We start from the raw sequence: 15,576 nt of genomic DNA on the forward strand, positions 1-15,576 counted from the left end.
CCAGCAGGAGGAAAAACTGTCTGTCTGCAAAGGACAGTGACAAGGCCGACTGGGCAACAGTGGGATACCACACAGTACGCTTCACTGCAGCGTATTATACTGTAATGTAATGTCCCGCTTGCGGTCTGGTTTTAATAACGCGGCACATCTATGGAAGGACAGAACCGCTGGAACTATAAAAGCAGCTCACAAGCCATCAGCCAAGGAGCCGACTCAATTACTGTAGGATCTCCCAAGACAGCACAAGCCAAACACACCAATCAGATTGGGCCCCTGGGTACCAGCACTGTAATTGTTTGCAAGTGTTGGCTCTAGATCGCAGATTAGAGCACAGTCAAACCTCACAAGTTGATTAGGACTCTCCTTCCTTGCATGCTTTATAAATGGATCTTTTTAGTGAAGCACTAATTGGAAGAAAAAAATAGAAGCTGAACTGGTGCTGAGCAGCAGGGAGCCTCCAACTTGGTAACACGGAGCAGTCATCAGGAACTTTGCCAAGAAAAATAAGACAAGCCATGCTTATCATCAAACATCGAGTTCCCTATTTTTTTTTCTTTTTAAGATGGCATTGGTGTGACTGTGAATAGATGGAAATCATTCATCTGAGGAGATGAAGGTTTAGCTGCAGTAATTCAGCCTTGTTCTCCTTCCTGAGCAGATGGCAAACGAGAGCCTGTGCAGAGAGCATGCCCCCACACTCCTGACTCTAACTCCTAACAGGGGGCGAGCGGTGCGGAGGAGTGAGAGAGTTGTAAAGCTGGCAGAGGCACAAGCCAAGGAGAAGAATAATAAACCACAAGAGGAAAGGGGAAACCAAGAGCAGTACAAGTAAGCTGCTCCATCTTTTAACGTGCCCAGGCTGCAACTTACTCTCCTGTTTTATCATTTTTGTTTTTCAGAGGGTCAAGTTATTTATAACAACCCCACAGCTCCATGTTTGTTTTATTCGCAGCTGTATGATTGGTGCCAGCTGTGCAGAAAGCAACAGATACCTGCAACTTGAGGAAACAAAATGCCTTAAAATGTGCAACGAGTATTTAATAACAGATCTGTTGGAACCCACATACAATACACGGAAATCTCATTTAGAAAGCCACCATGCATGTTTAAGTTATGAGTGAAGCGTAAGGGTTTAAAGTAAAGAAAAGAGATCTGTTACTTTTGGTGATGTGGGAATTGAAGCACTCTCTTCTCTATTCTGTTCTGATTGAACAGAGACTTCACTTTGAATTAAGGATTTCCCTTAAGTTCCTTAAGTGTTAAAAGTATCAACTTGAGCAGAGTGCAGTCATGCAGCGTGTGCTACAGAGATATTGAAAGTTTCTGTTCAGGGAAAAAGTTCAAGAAAAAGAAAAAGTTCAGGGGACACAAAGGACTGATGGCATATAATTACTCTTCTCGCTCTGCTCAAGTGTGCATTAAGTAGTGAGAATCTGCGAAACCATTCGTGCTCCATCATGAGTGAAGTGAATGACTGTTTAGGAATATATATATCGAAAGATAATAAACCACATAATCACATTTGCATAAAGCACCACTAGAATGCCTGAGGCAATCAGAGTATTTAGGAATCTGCAGAGACTGCAATTTCAGGTCTCGTCTTTATAGGTTAATAGCTGCGTATCGGTGTCATCTTACAGCAACGCAGAGGTTGTCTGTCCACAGGATTATAATGCGCCAGCCGTCAATTTCAAATTATGTAATGATGAGTGGAACAATTAGCCGAACCACACACTTGGGACCTGAGAGATGCGTGAGGATGAGGAAGATGACTTTTCACCTGATCCGAAAGTCTGAATTCATAAAGAGTTTGAATCCGCAAACAGATAGTGTGTAAAACTAATAAAAAAAAAAAAAAAAAAAAAGATATATTCATGCAATGGCTTAAGTTGCTTCGCTTCAGCAATACTGGCATAGCAGAGACGGAACCGTCTCTCATCTCTGGAGTCTCTTTTCAAATTTGTTTGTTTGATGCTCCTTTTTTGGTTTTATATATAGATACTAACATCCAGTGAATAACTCTGACCTCCTCTAAAAGTGCATATGTCAAGCATAAGTATTGATGAACAAAACAGAACTTGTGATGTGCCAGGAATGTGCAAGTATTCTCCACCCAGCAGGGGGTAGAAAAATATCACTCACCACTTTGTTGTATTCGTCTTGAAGCACATGAGAGGCCCTTGTCTCACTTTCCCACTGCCTTCTGACTCTCTTCCTCTGCACTGTATAGGTATTACATTAACTCTATTTTTATTGGATTAAAAGTTCAAAAGCAAGAGTAATCTTAGATCATCGGCGGCAGCCAGCAATATTCTTCCTACACTTCATGTGTGTGAGTGAGGCATGATGGGAGCTGTCTTATCAGCAGGGGAAAGGCAACGTTTGGCTGAACCCTTAGTAAAACAAGCTGGGGAAATTCAGAGATAACTGAGGCGCTTCGTATTCTCCCATCAGATTCCAGGAGCTGCTCCTCACTAGATTTTCTGACTGACTGGCTGTCCAATCGAGAAGAACAGGATTCACGGGAGAAAACATGCCTCTGTGTGTTTTTGAAGAATACATCCAAATGGAATAATGATCCTGAGGCTTTCGGATGTTCCAAAATATTCTGGCTCTTCTAAGGTCCTCATTCTGTGGTCTGTGAAACAGCCAGGTCTGGGGAAAAACAAATCCTAGGCTTGTGTGGTTCCTATTTTTAGATATGGATTTCCAAAAAGGCTCATTAGAATCACTATATCAAAATGACAATTATTTCAGTTGTTCTCTGAAATATCGGACTGACCTGATTTGCCCCAAGCGCCGCTCTTTGTGCCCCCTTTGTTGAGAAACCACCATAAAAAATGTCCCACTTTGGTAAGAAGTTGTGATGCAAAGCCGAGGCCAACAAGGGTGGTAAAACTAAGGCGATGCAGTTTTTAATCAAGCGCCCCGTACTCCAGAAAACTCAGTCAAACAAATCCATCTCACGTATTCCTCAGTGAAATCAGCCAATCACGGCCGCACCTCCGCCAATCCAAACAGGCTGCAAATGACGGAGCGAGCATGTAAATGTTTGCCAACTGGGAAATTATCACACACATCCATCAACCACTGCGTGCATTCGTCCTGTGAGTGGATCTCACGTACATAAGCAAAGACACAAACAAGTAAACTTGGGAATAAAATGATTACTCTTCAGTCTCATGGTGCCGGTGAAGCACGACAGCAAGACCAAACTAATTTGGGACTGTCGCCATCCAAATATTATTTGTATTCTTTGCAAATAAACCGAGCACATGTGAGCGGGTTACGGCGGCTACTGTGTACCAGACACGCATTAAACCAAGTGCAACTTTGTGGCATGAAGAAATCCAAATCTGTTAAGCTCAAATATATGATTGAGCTTGCTTTTATCTTAATTGGAGAGTAGTGTTGCTTGCATCTGCTGGCCAGGCAGCTGATGTGGGTTAAAAGAAGTGATTAAGTTACCGAGGCCGGGAGGGACGTTGAACAGAAACAAGTTTCCATCCCAAGGGTTCTTGCATAAAGGGGACCTTGTTTAATGAATGGTGGAGATTTATGAAAGGTAACTCGATGCTCCAACAAAGATTTTTAGATCCAGTATTTATGACGCTTTACCGGGAATGATGCAATGCTTTCTCTAAGAGCAATAGCCCGCAGGTAGGTCATTTCAACCACCATGTAAGGTTGTACAAACAGGAATTACACACGCACAATCACAGGCAATACATGACAGATAGATGCAGATTGCTAAACGACAGAATAGGCGAGGAGGAAAGCGTAGGCTGAAATAAATCAAATGAGTGGGCGAGTTGTAGAAGTCTGGACTGAGAAATGCTTTGAGCTCTCACAGCTGGTGTGAAGCCGCGCACACTCCTCTCCCACTATTGTCCTGGCATCACTTCTGAGGCGAGCAGAGATGAAGAAAGCGAGGTGGAGACCTCCTAAAGGCCTCTTTCACTGCTCACTAAAGTAGCTGATAGGCAGGGCCAGAGACTTTGTGACATATCCACCACCACAGCAAAGACCCCGACGGAGATCACACTGGCCCCAGTGGAAGGAAGGAGCCCACACAATGTTAATGATTATATCAAAACGCCAAACATTTTCTGCACAGACGGTGACGTCTGGGTTCAGAACAACCATATGTGGAAGATTTGGGAGTCCATTCAGGAGACGACAAGCTGGAGATCATCACAAAATAGTTCAGGACATGTCTAAGGTCTATGAAACAGTGACATTAAAACCTCCTATATGTCTGGCTGCTTTGTCGGAGTAACGTGATACAAACGACCTCAAGGCTGAAACCGTTTAAGTATCATCCTCGCTGCCTCCCAGTTTTGCACAACTGTCTACATATGTGCACAGAACAACTCTGAATACAATGGTGTCTCAACCACAATGCTTTCAGATTCATGAAACGTCACATCAGCGTGATGCACGTAAAAAAAAGTCTTGACAGTTTGTTGTTTGTTTTGAGAAGGCATTTGCTATCACGTGTCTGTCAAGTTTGGCAACGTTGCATAAAGTTTAAAGTCAACAGCTCATAGATTTTCATATTTCTTGTGTACGTTTTCTTTGCTTGGCACTTGAGGCAGCAGGAGTGTTCACGAGGTAACCAAAAACATGAGGATTTACCCTCCGGGGACCATTAAGATCCACAGTGATTTTAATGGAGCCAGCGGCCTGCCAACAGTCTCAGAGACACCTAATCATTTGCCAATGCTGAACAAAGTGCACAACTAAAGACCACAGGTGGGACAAAGGGACTAATATGCAGCAACACCAGGCCTAAGCTTCCATACTTTCTGAGGGGAAAAGAAAATCTAGGTCTTTTCTGGATGGCTGAAGTTGCTTTAACAAAGTCTATCCACAACAGACACTCAAATACACTCCGCTAATAGAGTGAAATGGAAAATAATAGCTTTCTTATCACAGTACACACTACACAGCACAGCAAAATCTAAAAGTGCTTCTGAGGGTTGAGTTCTGAAGGCACGGAGGAAAATAACTATTTTCCTATGTTATGCATCCGGTCTCATTTCTTCATTTAATAACTAGTAAAACCCTTGTCAATCAAATACAGACACCAGGCCCTGTCACATGCATCTCTCCATCTCCTACACCAGCGGTGTCACGAACAGCATTATTTCACCTTCAGTGGACTGTGATAACTTTTCATTTCAAAGTTCTTCTTTGTCGTAGCACAGAGTATACATGATGAAAATGTGGCGAAACTGAATAATTACTACCAAACATTACTACACTCACAACATGAAGCCAATTTCAATGATACATTCTGGTACCAAATACAGCGAAATGTCCAAAGAACTTCTTGCATTATGCATGTTTATGTAGCTAGATTTCAAGGCGACATCAGCGATATCTCAGCTCAGTGTTGTGTTGTGTCTGCTACTGTTAAAAAAATAGGTTTAAAAAAAGTGTATGTTTTGTTTGAAACTTTAACCGTTTCCTTGGTGGTTTGGCGCTCCAGATTCCAGCCTCTTGTGGGCTGATTTTGGGCCACGGGCCTTATGTTTGGCACCCCTGTTTTATACACACTTTACCCAATGCCGTGGGAAGGTATCACTAATTCCAGCTCCTATCAGACCAAAGGAAAGATGCACCAGGAACATTTTACCAATCACGTAAACGCAATTTAGAGTAGTGGGAAGCAAGAGTATTAAATCGAAGAGGACGCAAACTGCCAGCGAAGGCTTCATCATACCACATACTCTTTATGCAGACCAAACAATGTTGAATTCTTTTAGAATTATTGACAATTGAGCTTCACCAAAACTTCCTATAGTATTCTTGTGTCACTTGCGCAGTAACAATCTATTCCAGATTCGTCCTAACACTTTCTCTCACCAGATGTGCATTAAAACACAACTGCTGTTTGGGGGGGTTTTCCTGCAAAACAGGCTAAAGCTGTCAATGTCAGTAACCATCTTAATCACAGTGGTTTCTTTAAACGGCCAGCTGCAAAGTCATATAATCCAGAAGTGTCACTTCACAATGCAAAAGGCCCCTAACTGTGACTTTAGAAGGACAGGATGAGAACTGTAGATGAAAACTAATAGCCAACATGACATGCTGAGAGAGTAAGATGACGGTGGAGACTGTTTACAATGAATATTCTGATTCTGTGTGGAGTTGACTCAAATCAACCAAGTTTAATTTGACTAGGATTACAGCCCAAGATTGCAATTAGTTTGACTAAGACTTTCTGTTTTCTTTCAGTTTCTTGAAATTGTCTCAAAAGCAACACAAGTGGTTGAAGAATTGATTTCTAAGTTCACAGTGGTTTTACGGGCTGCAGCCTTTCTGTCTCACTCTTTCTGAGGAGGGCCTGGGTGAAGGGGCTGCAGAATAGGAAGTTGTAAGAACCTCATATCTGGCAGGGGAGCAGAGGGGAGGTAATACACCATGCAGACGGGCGGTGGTAATGACACTCAGTGCTGGAGTGCAGATACGGGACAGGATACAGTTTTGGTCTCTTTCCTTTCCTCTCATATATCACAGGCCATAAGTACCACACACTGCCTGGAAAAAGGAAAATGTTAACCATCATGCCTGAGTTTCTGTATTTGAAGCAGGTCTGGCAAGTGCTTTGAATAATTAAATGTGATATAACACACAGTTTAAGAACTTCAAGCAGAAATCACTACATTTGTGATTTACTGGAGATGTTTTTTTGGAAAGTCCACTTCCCGAAACCGAGGTTAGCTCATCAAATTTTTATGTTTGGAGGGCCCTCGGATTAAATACACTTGAACAGGATGGAGCTCTGTTCGCTTCAGACTAAGCACAGCAATGCGTGGCCAATGTTTTCAGGATAGTCGAGGCAGGTTTGTTTATAATGCACCTATCGGACACAGCAATTCACAAATACTTTGAAATACATCCCCCCAAAAAACATCGAAGGAAGATTACATTTATGTCTGAGATGAATAAGCACAAAAGTAAAAGCAAGACAATTGTTCGAAACATTACAGGAATTCAATTTAACAAGCAAACATAAAGCAAAAGACTCAAGTTTCCTGAGTTAAGTAATATTAAAAGCACTCTTTCTTTGAAAACCAAATTCATCAATTCAGGTTTGGCAACATTCAAATAACCTTTCTCAATATTTACAACCCCCTTGTACTGCCTTTGTTCTCATAAAGTCCAAGACTCTTTCCTTAATGTGGTCATCCGTTTATTACCATTCTTACATTTCCAATTTTTAAGCTGAATCATGCACTTCAGCTTATACTAAACATAAATACATACAAAGTGAGACATCATTGGCCTGTAATGTCAAGAATTTCATCTGACAAAAAGAATAGATCGAAAAATCTGAATCTAATCTTAAATAATCATCTAATGTAAACACATTTTATATGAAGAAGACAACTAACAACTTGCATGTAAATGTAGTCTAGATATGTTAACAATCTGATTCATTTCAAGTCTAGAAGTACCTGTAAAACATATTCAGGTATCCTTTGTAGTTTCTAATTTAAGAGTTGTGTCAAACTTGTTGGAAGTTAGGTGGCCTGCATTGAATTTAAAAAAAATAAAAAACTTTCATTAGACTCTGCTCTAAAACTGAAGCGTCTGTCTTTCATCTGGGCTCGCATCTGGAAACCGTTAAGTATCTCCCCATTTAAGGAGCAGAGGGCTCCAAAAAAGGCAAGGCGAGCAGAAAGGAGCGACAATGTGAAGCTAAATAAAGAAAAAGGCATATTTTAAAGAGCTGAAAGGAGAGAGAGCTGCATTTAAGTTCAAACATATGAGGGCCTTTTGCAGCTTTTGAATAATCTACAGGGTTTAATGACATATACAAGAGTAAGAAGTAGGTAAGATACACCATCAAACATCATAACAACCTAAAAGCTGATGTGTATTGACCAGGTAGTTGGTGTGTTAATAATAATTTCAGCAGGTCAAAAATAAGTAATCTTGACAGTAGCGTGTGTGAAAAGGTTTGCTTCGAACAGAGGTAAAACTTTAGAAGCCTAACTCACCTTGGGTTATACTAAAACTTCTCCTTTATGTGTATTCTTCGTTACCTGTCTCTATATCAAGGTTAATTGTCGGGGAAGCGATTTCACCGGCTAGAAAAATAAATATGACAGAAACTCCAGTGGAGGAGACGTTGTGCTGCCGGTGTGGCGTTAACCCCCCGGACCACCTGAGATGACAAAGACTCCATCTGAGGGGCTGCTGCTCAAGACATTAGTCTGTCGTCCCCCCCCCCCCAAAGGTCAACAGGGAGAAACAAACCTGCCTTTATTTTCTTATGCATGCTGATCACTGGTTAGCCACTGGGAAAAAATAAAAAATAAACTAAAAGGAAACTGTTGGTTTGATTAATTTGCATTGATGAAAATTGATTGATTTGCAGAATCTTATAAAAATGAGAATTTGTACGAATTTTAAAACAAAGACCGTTGGGTTTAGGGGCGTTGTAATTCACTTGGCTTGTAATTCACCCATTCACTCTTAGGTCAAATTGATTAATTCTGATTTTATGGCTTTGAAATAGCATTCCACCATTTTTCTAAAATAGCTTTGTCATTTTCTCTCTGGCAGCTGATTAATAATCCTCTGTTTTTGGCAACAATCTGGTCTTGCATATGACTGCATGCTGGGACAGTCCTGGGGACATATTGACTAGTTCTCAATATAAAACTCTGTTGTGTCTGGATCAGGGGTGTCAAACAAAAACTAGAGGCTCCAATCTGGACCCCCACACCACCAAGCAAATTGGAAATATTTCAAGACAACATTGGGGGCTTTTTTAAACAAAACAAAAATAGAAAAGAAAAAGGCACTACTTTACTGGTCCAGCCTGCTCAAGATGGAACTGGGCTGTATGGGGCCCCCTTAACGAAAATATGGTCATCGTCATGTCAGAGGAATAAATAGTTTAACTGTCTTGCATTTTGATCAGCTTAATACTGATAATGAATTCTATTTCCCAGTTCAGAGATGATGATTTATTCTCTGTGATGGGCAACAGCATGCCTCTTAAGCAATCTCATATCAACCCCATATAATTACAGAAACCGCCAGCGGTGCTAATTAAAAGCCTCTGAGATCCTTCCAGGGTCCACTTTGGGAGGTGAAGAGATGCTGAGAAGATCCACTCTCACAAGACGAAGGGAGGTGACCTTACATCAGAATCCCATGGAGGCAGCCATGTCCGACTCTGCCTTGGCTGTGTTTCAGTCAGTCTTCCCTTTCACGGCCGTCCAATAGCGGCGCGGGGCTCTGATCTGCTGAGGCAGACCAGGCACTGAATCACAGGGTCTGGGTAGGTGGGAGGTGAGCTAATGTGAACCATACACAGCGTGTGGGCGCAGCGGTTCTGATGTGGGCTTGGATAGTGCTACAGCTGCCTGCAGTGGGTGGGAGAATGCCCACTGAGCATGGCATGCAACAACAACACCACACAGATGCTGTTTAAAAGCCAGACTGGACGTGGTTACTGGAGATCCACGGGCCTGGTTAATGAGGTTATTATCGAGACTTTGTTGTGGGTGAGTCAGGTCTACAGTGTCAGCTGATGCCAGTGATCAAGATGTCTGTCAGTAAGTTTGTGAACGCAACGGAAAGAGCAACTTCTCCAGGCGGCCCTCGAGGAGGTGCTTCTCGAAAGGAGATATTTCAAGGCAGAGACATGCAAGCACATGCTAATTTTATCATCTAGTGTTCAGCTTAAAGTAGAGCATGCAATCACAAGTAATGAAAAACATGCTGAAGATGTCAAGTTTGAACCGCGAGTGTGCCCTAACTGATCATCAGATCATTTTGATGCACGTTAACATTCTTTAACCAGCGATTGAAAAGTGCACGAAATACCTTTTCCGAAGTTGCCACAGACGTGACAGACATGGAAACATAAAAAGGGAATTCCTGATATTGTTCCTGGCATTTTGCCGTCCAAACTACAAGTGGTAAAGTTTTGAGGGGGTCAGCGGTGAAGTGGTTCACGCTCACAGTAAAAAACCTTTCGGTTTTGAACCTGCAGGCTTTTATGTGTTGAGTGTTAGGCGTGACCATCGGTGCTGAGGATTTTTTCCACTGGCCCTGTTCAAGAATAGAAACTCTATTTGGACTGTGTACGGTGTTGTGAATAAGTCAGGAACACACCTTCATTATGTTATCGAACTTTTTTATCGTAGTCCACCTTTGTAAAGGTTTTGCACAGTGAGGCAATGCGATAGTGGATTTCTTTTTTAATTTGTTTGTAAGCACAGGCCTGGTCCAGGTTCAATACTGGGCCAGAGCCTTTTACTTTTTAAAATCCATTCGGATAAGTTGACGTCCAGTCCAAAGACATGCTCGTTAGGCTAATTGGCATCTCTAAATTGGCTGCGTGTGAACATGTACGCTTGAATAAATGAACAAACTGTCAATAGCACAACCAATCCTTCACTCAATTTGAGCTGAGATACTTTCCAGCGTCTAGAAGGTATTGAAGACTGATGGATTACAACTGTCGGCTCTATGCAAAAACTCTGTCAACAAGGTATCGGGCCGGGGAATGTCTTCAGTGTCTGGGCCAGGATTACTTTTGGAGGGAGTTTGCATGTTCTCCTCTGTGGCTTCCTCTCACAATCAAAAGATATGACTGGTGGTACAAGCCGTTCGCCCAGTGTTGGGTGTAATCCATTCTGGTCTCTGAATGCATGATGGAGTTTCCTATTACGGCAGAGGGAGTTGAACCTGCAGTGTGACAGGACTCAGCTATTTCAATACACAACACCAGAGCAGCTCTAATGACACACTAAAACCTAATCTCTCAACTGCTTCCACCTCTGAGACGGTAGGAAACGTGAAAAAGCATCAATTGAGAGGAAGTTTGGACAGAAACGGGCCTTTTTGAGCAGAAATGTCCAATTCTAGCAATTTGAATGATCTGTTTAGAGACAACCGTAGTGCCAGTTCTGAGTCCTGCTGGAAAACAATAATTAAAACTGACGGTTTGGAAGGAAGAGATGGAGTCCGGTGTCACTGTGTGCACATGCTTGTATATAAAGTCTAGACCTGTCCAGTCTCTCAAATAAACTCAAGTAATATTCTGTGCCTGAGGCAAACCACATGGAGAAGAGTTAACTTAAGTTTTCATGCATTTTTGTCTCTTTGTTGGGGTTTGTTTTTTGTGGAGAAAGCCGTTTTTGTCCAACCTATTTCATGTGTCTCAGTTTCAGTGATGCTATTACCCATAATGATGAAGTTGAGAGATTTTCCTGGAGGCCGTTTACCTCCCGTGTGGCACCAGTGTTTCATTTAATGTTTACTTGGTGAAGAAGTGGGTCTATCAATCAGTTGGCGTCTGAACAGACTCAAAGCTTTATTGTCGCCAAGCTGAAGGCTTATTTGTGATTCAGAGAGTTCGAATGGCTAAAATAAACGAATGTTCAGTTGCTTTTCCCACACAAACATAAAATCTGAATCTTTTGTTTTAAATTCCAATTCACAGAAATATCTAAATACATTCATCCAAACAGTGTACATATATCGCCAGCAGACACTTCTTAATAGGCTTTTTTCCTTCCTGTGTGGGACCAGGGTTTCATTTAATGTTTACTAGGTTAAGAAGCTGTATCATTAATCAGCAGGTGTCCTAACAGACTCAAAGCTTTAATGTAACCAGCTTGAAGGCCTAATTGAGATGTATTAACCTCAACAGAAGTTAAACGGTAAAGAAACTAATGTTCAGGTCCTTTCCAAAAGCAGACTATCTGATAGAAAAATTCGCTCCTTAAGTCGAACTAAAGAAAAACTATTGATTTATAAATTTCTAAGCATATGTATTCGATCAAAACCAAGACTATCTCCAGCAGGTTGATTTTCTTGAAGGTTTGATTGAAACTCAGTCGACTGATTCTTTTGCATAAATAAAGAAACTTATATTCAGTTGCTTCACAACAATGTTTTCAAGTGAAAGCGCAAAACCTCAGTTGTGGGTCTGTGCACAACAACGGTGCTCTGAGCCACTAAAAACATCACTTTTTGAAAACGTGAAAAGGTGGAACTTTTCAAAAACCCTCCAACTCTGTCGAAATGGCCTAAAACGCAACTTTCTGGAAATGCTCCGCCTAAAACTGGATTACGCATGTTAATTGTCTGGCTGCTTGGTTCTGCAGTTCCTGGAACACTGAGCTGATCCTATAATCAATTCTGGGCTTGATCGCCTTTGTAAGTGGAGTTTGCATGTTTCTCCCTCGGGTGAGTTTTTCAGAGCGTTGCCACTTCTGTGGGTCATAATATTAGATTTACAGTCAGACCAGACAGCAATAAAGATACTCTCTCAAATCTACAGCACGCCTGAAAAATTGCAGTCACTCCCTTTTCCACCTCCTATTTGTGAGAGTGGGTGTCAGACCAGGAGGAGGTTTGTGAGATTACAAGATCAAAAATGGGAGGTCGGCTCCACAGGTGATCTTTACTCGCACCAGTAAACAAAAGAGGGATCACTGAAGTAAACAGTTTTTTAATGAAGCCAAAGTCAAACATAATATTCAGTTGCCAACACAGATTTTAACCCATCTTTTTTTTTTTGTCACTTCTTTCTCTCAAAAAGTGAAAAATATCTGGATTATTTACAATGTTTCTACCCAGCATGCATTTCAGCAGCTTTATTTCACTGGTGTGTGTCACAGCTGCCTGACAGATCAGTTGCTCTTCGGTTTTAATCAGTGCAGCTGTCAGCCATGTAAATCAACCAGGAAACAGGTCACACTTCATTTACACTTTAATGTTCAATATGTAACCAGCCCCAGACATTCAAACATTTCTGCAGAGATCTTACATGTCCTGAAGTGATTTCTTACACGGTCAAATTTCATCATCCATGTAAACATGAAAGCATGTCGTCTGATTAAATGATTAGAACTTGGCTGAAGCGAGCGAGGACCTTCCAGTCATGGCTTTGCAGCAGCATCGCGTGGTGACATAATCAGTCCACAGGGACGAGAGCTGGATCACTGCGTAATGTTTCTCTCTGCATTGCAAGAACGAGGCGAAGGATGTGGAGAATGAGAATAGGAAGGGTGAATAAGGGCATCGAGGTCATGCAGTCCTACTGGAACCGTACACGTAAACACTGACTGTCACCGACTGATAAACACTGCAGACAAGCCGAGACTGCTCGGGCTGGACTTGTGGCGTGCGTGCTCAGTTTCTACGGTAAACCCCAGTCAGTACGGCGCTGCAGGAAGTCGAAGGCTGCTACAGACATAACGGCAACATGCTCTGGTGATGGAGGCAGCACAGAGAGCCAGGCATCTGTTTACAAATCTTCCTTTTGTTTTTTTGCCGAGTCGCATAATTGCGCGTCAACAGAGAGTCATCCTGAGTGGACAAAGAAACATGTACAGCTCACCAGATGAGTGTTCAAAAACGCACACGAGATGTGCCGAGGCCGCTTCCTGCCAGCAGCAAACAACAGCTGGATTTCACATTTAAAAAAACAACAACATTTGGCTCTGTCACGTGAAGATGGACACAGAGTCACCGGCGTCCTGTCATCGCCGCCTCTCTCGTTCACATTTTAACTGGCTGGAAAATGTGATAATGAGTTTTTCCACATGGAGGTTTTTTTCGCATGCGAATCTGTGTCACCTCCCAAACTACAACATGTGTTATGTTCCCCTTTGTTTTGTATTCGACAACTTCAATAAAGCCTCCCTGCAACATTTGTATGTCTCCCATCTGAAATAATCACTGTGATTCACAAAAAGATTCCTTTCACGCAAATTCTTCTGGGCCTCAAAAGCCATAGGTGGGTTTCATTTCCTCACTAGCATATTTATTTGGTTCTGTGCAAAATATTTAGGTGATAGTGTAATTATATTTTATCTTGTATACATGTCCGTTCTCCTCCTTCATGTGATTCATTTCAAACAATCCTCTCTGAGTATACATAAGGTAGTCAGCGAGCACTTCAGTTGTTTCTCAGGGCAAAAGGGACTTCCACAGTAAACATGTCCTCCACAAGAGTACACTCACGCAAGCTCTCAAAGGAAACACACAAGTCTGACTCACGCACGCTTCAACTATTTGAAAGATGAAGAAGAAAACAAAACAAAAAACTGAGTTATACAAAAGTCAAGCTTTGGCCACGACTTCCCCGCCGATGATGCCTGTAGTATCCGCATACCTGCCTTGGATTCACACACTCGACAACACTTATTCACGAGTCTTAATCTGTTCAGAGATTACATCTCCTGCCTCTCGCTCAGCACCGAGGCTGGCACAGGATGAACTTGTTATCATCACGTCTCAGCACACATGCATCAGTGATGTTTACATATCCAGCTGTGCAAGAATTTTTGGCGGGAATTTAGTAAAAAAAAAAAAAAAGCTCAGCCATGTAATTTTACATGCCATCATGTATTTCAACTAAGTTCTTCATCCGCCTCTTTCCAGATTATGGCCTCAAACTGATTTTTTTGAAACAGTTGCACTCACGATCAATATTTTTTGGGGTCTTCGTCAGTGTTCACACTTGTGGTCCACTTCCCCGGTCTAGACCAAACTTGGCACTGGGTTTGCTCCGTGCTCACGCCAGCATATTTAACCTGAGACCGAAGGACGTAAACAAAACAAATACCAGGCGGCTGCTGTGACGTATGCTCTGCGCAACTTTCACAACGATGCTGCGGTGCTGCACTAAAACCAAGACGGCGCTTGTTTGATTACATCCAATGAAATGTATGGAGGGGTCCAAACGTTGAGGGGGATCTCTTGATGATGCACGGCGACATGTCACATGCTGTGTTTGGAACTGCACAAGTGGATATTTGCATATTAGCACTTCCACTGACACAGGAATTGTTCCAGGATTCAGTCGAACCAAACCAAGTGTGGAAACACCCAGAACGGTCATGTTGGCTTCATGAGGTTTAGAGCTTCTGAGTTTGACTGGTCGGATGCTAACTGTTTTGAAAATGCCCACTTTGTGAAGGAGACACTGAAACAAACCTAGTTTCAATACATTTGCGTGTTAAACGATGCCTCCAGTGCAGTATGATATTCCAGATTAGGAGTTAAAAGGTCAATTTACCCAAATCAAGGAGGCATGAACAGTTTTTGATTATTTGTGTTCACACACTTAGTAAACAATTGGAAGCAACCAGATAAGAGAGGCTGTTGAGTTTGTTAAATGTTCATTGCCTCATTAGCAGGCTGATCAGGAGCTCTAAAAAAAAATCAGATGAATGAAACAACAAATTGTCTCCACACATTCCTACAAATACGTCTATTGGAAATATGGCTTTTTATTTAGTTCAAATTACTTCTTCATTAGGCTAATGCCAAGAGATGATGCATTAATGCATAATTCTCTTTTTATCTTTCGAAGCTGCATAGCATAACAAATTGCCAGACATAGATTGTGCATAATGGCTGTTTTAACCAGTCGCTTCCATCAAGTGAAATCATCAAGAGCTTTTTATTTGTGGGGAGAAATAACTCTTCGTAGGTCTCCAGAGTCAAATTGGTCCCAGGTGATGAGCTCAACTGAAAAGGTCAAACGGCTGATTTGTTTGATGGAGCGACCTCAGGCAAGCACCGAAA

At 42.0% G+C, this 15,576-nt stretch overlaps 1 protein-coding gene across 1 annotated transcript in view; it reads right to left on the bottom strand.

The window, feature by feature from the left end:
- LOC308107638 (protocadherin-16-like) overlaps window positions 1-15,576 on the bottom strand; it is a 90,515-nt gene that overhangs the window by 20,496 nt on the left and 54,443 nt on the right. The gene's annotated exons all lie outside the window — the stretch shown is intronic.

This window comes from Lipophrys pholis, assembly GCF_963383615.2.
Source record: "Lipophrys pholis genome assembly, chromosome: 3".
Taxonomy (NCBI): domain Eukaryota; kingdom Metazoa; phylum Chordata; class Actinopteri; order Blenniiformes; family Blenniidae; genus Lipophrys; species Lipophrys pholis.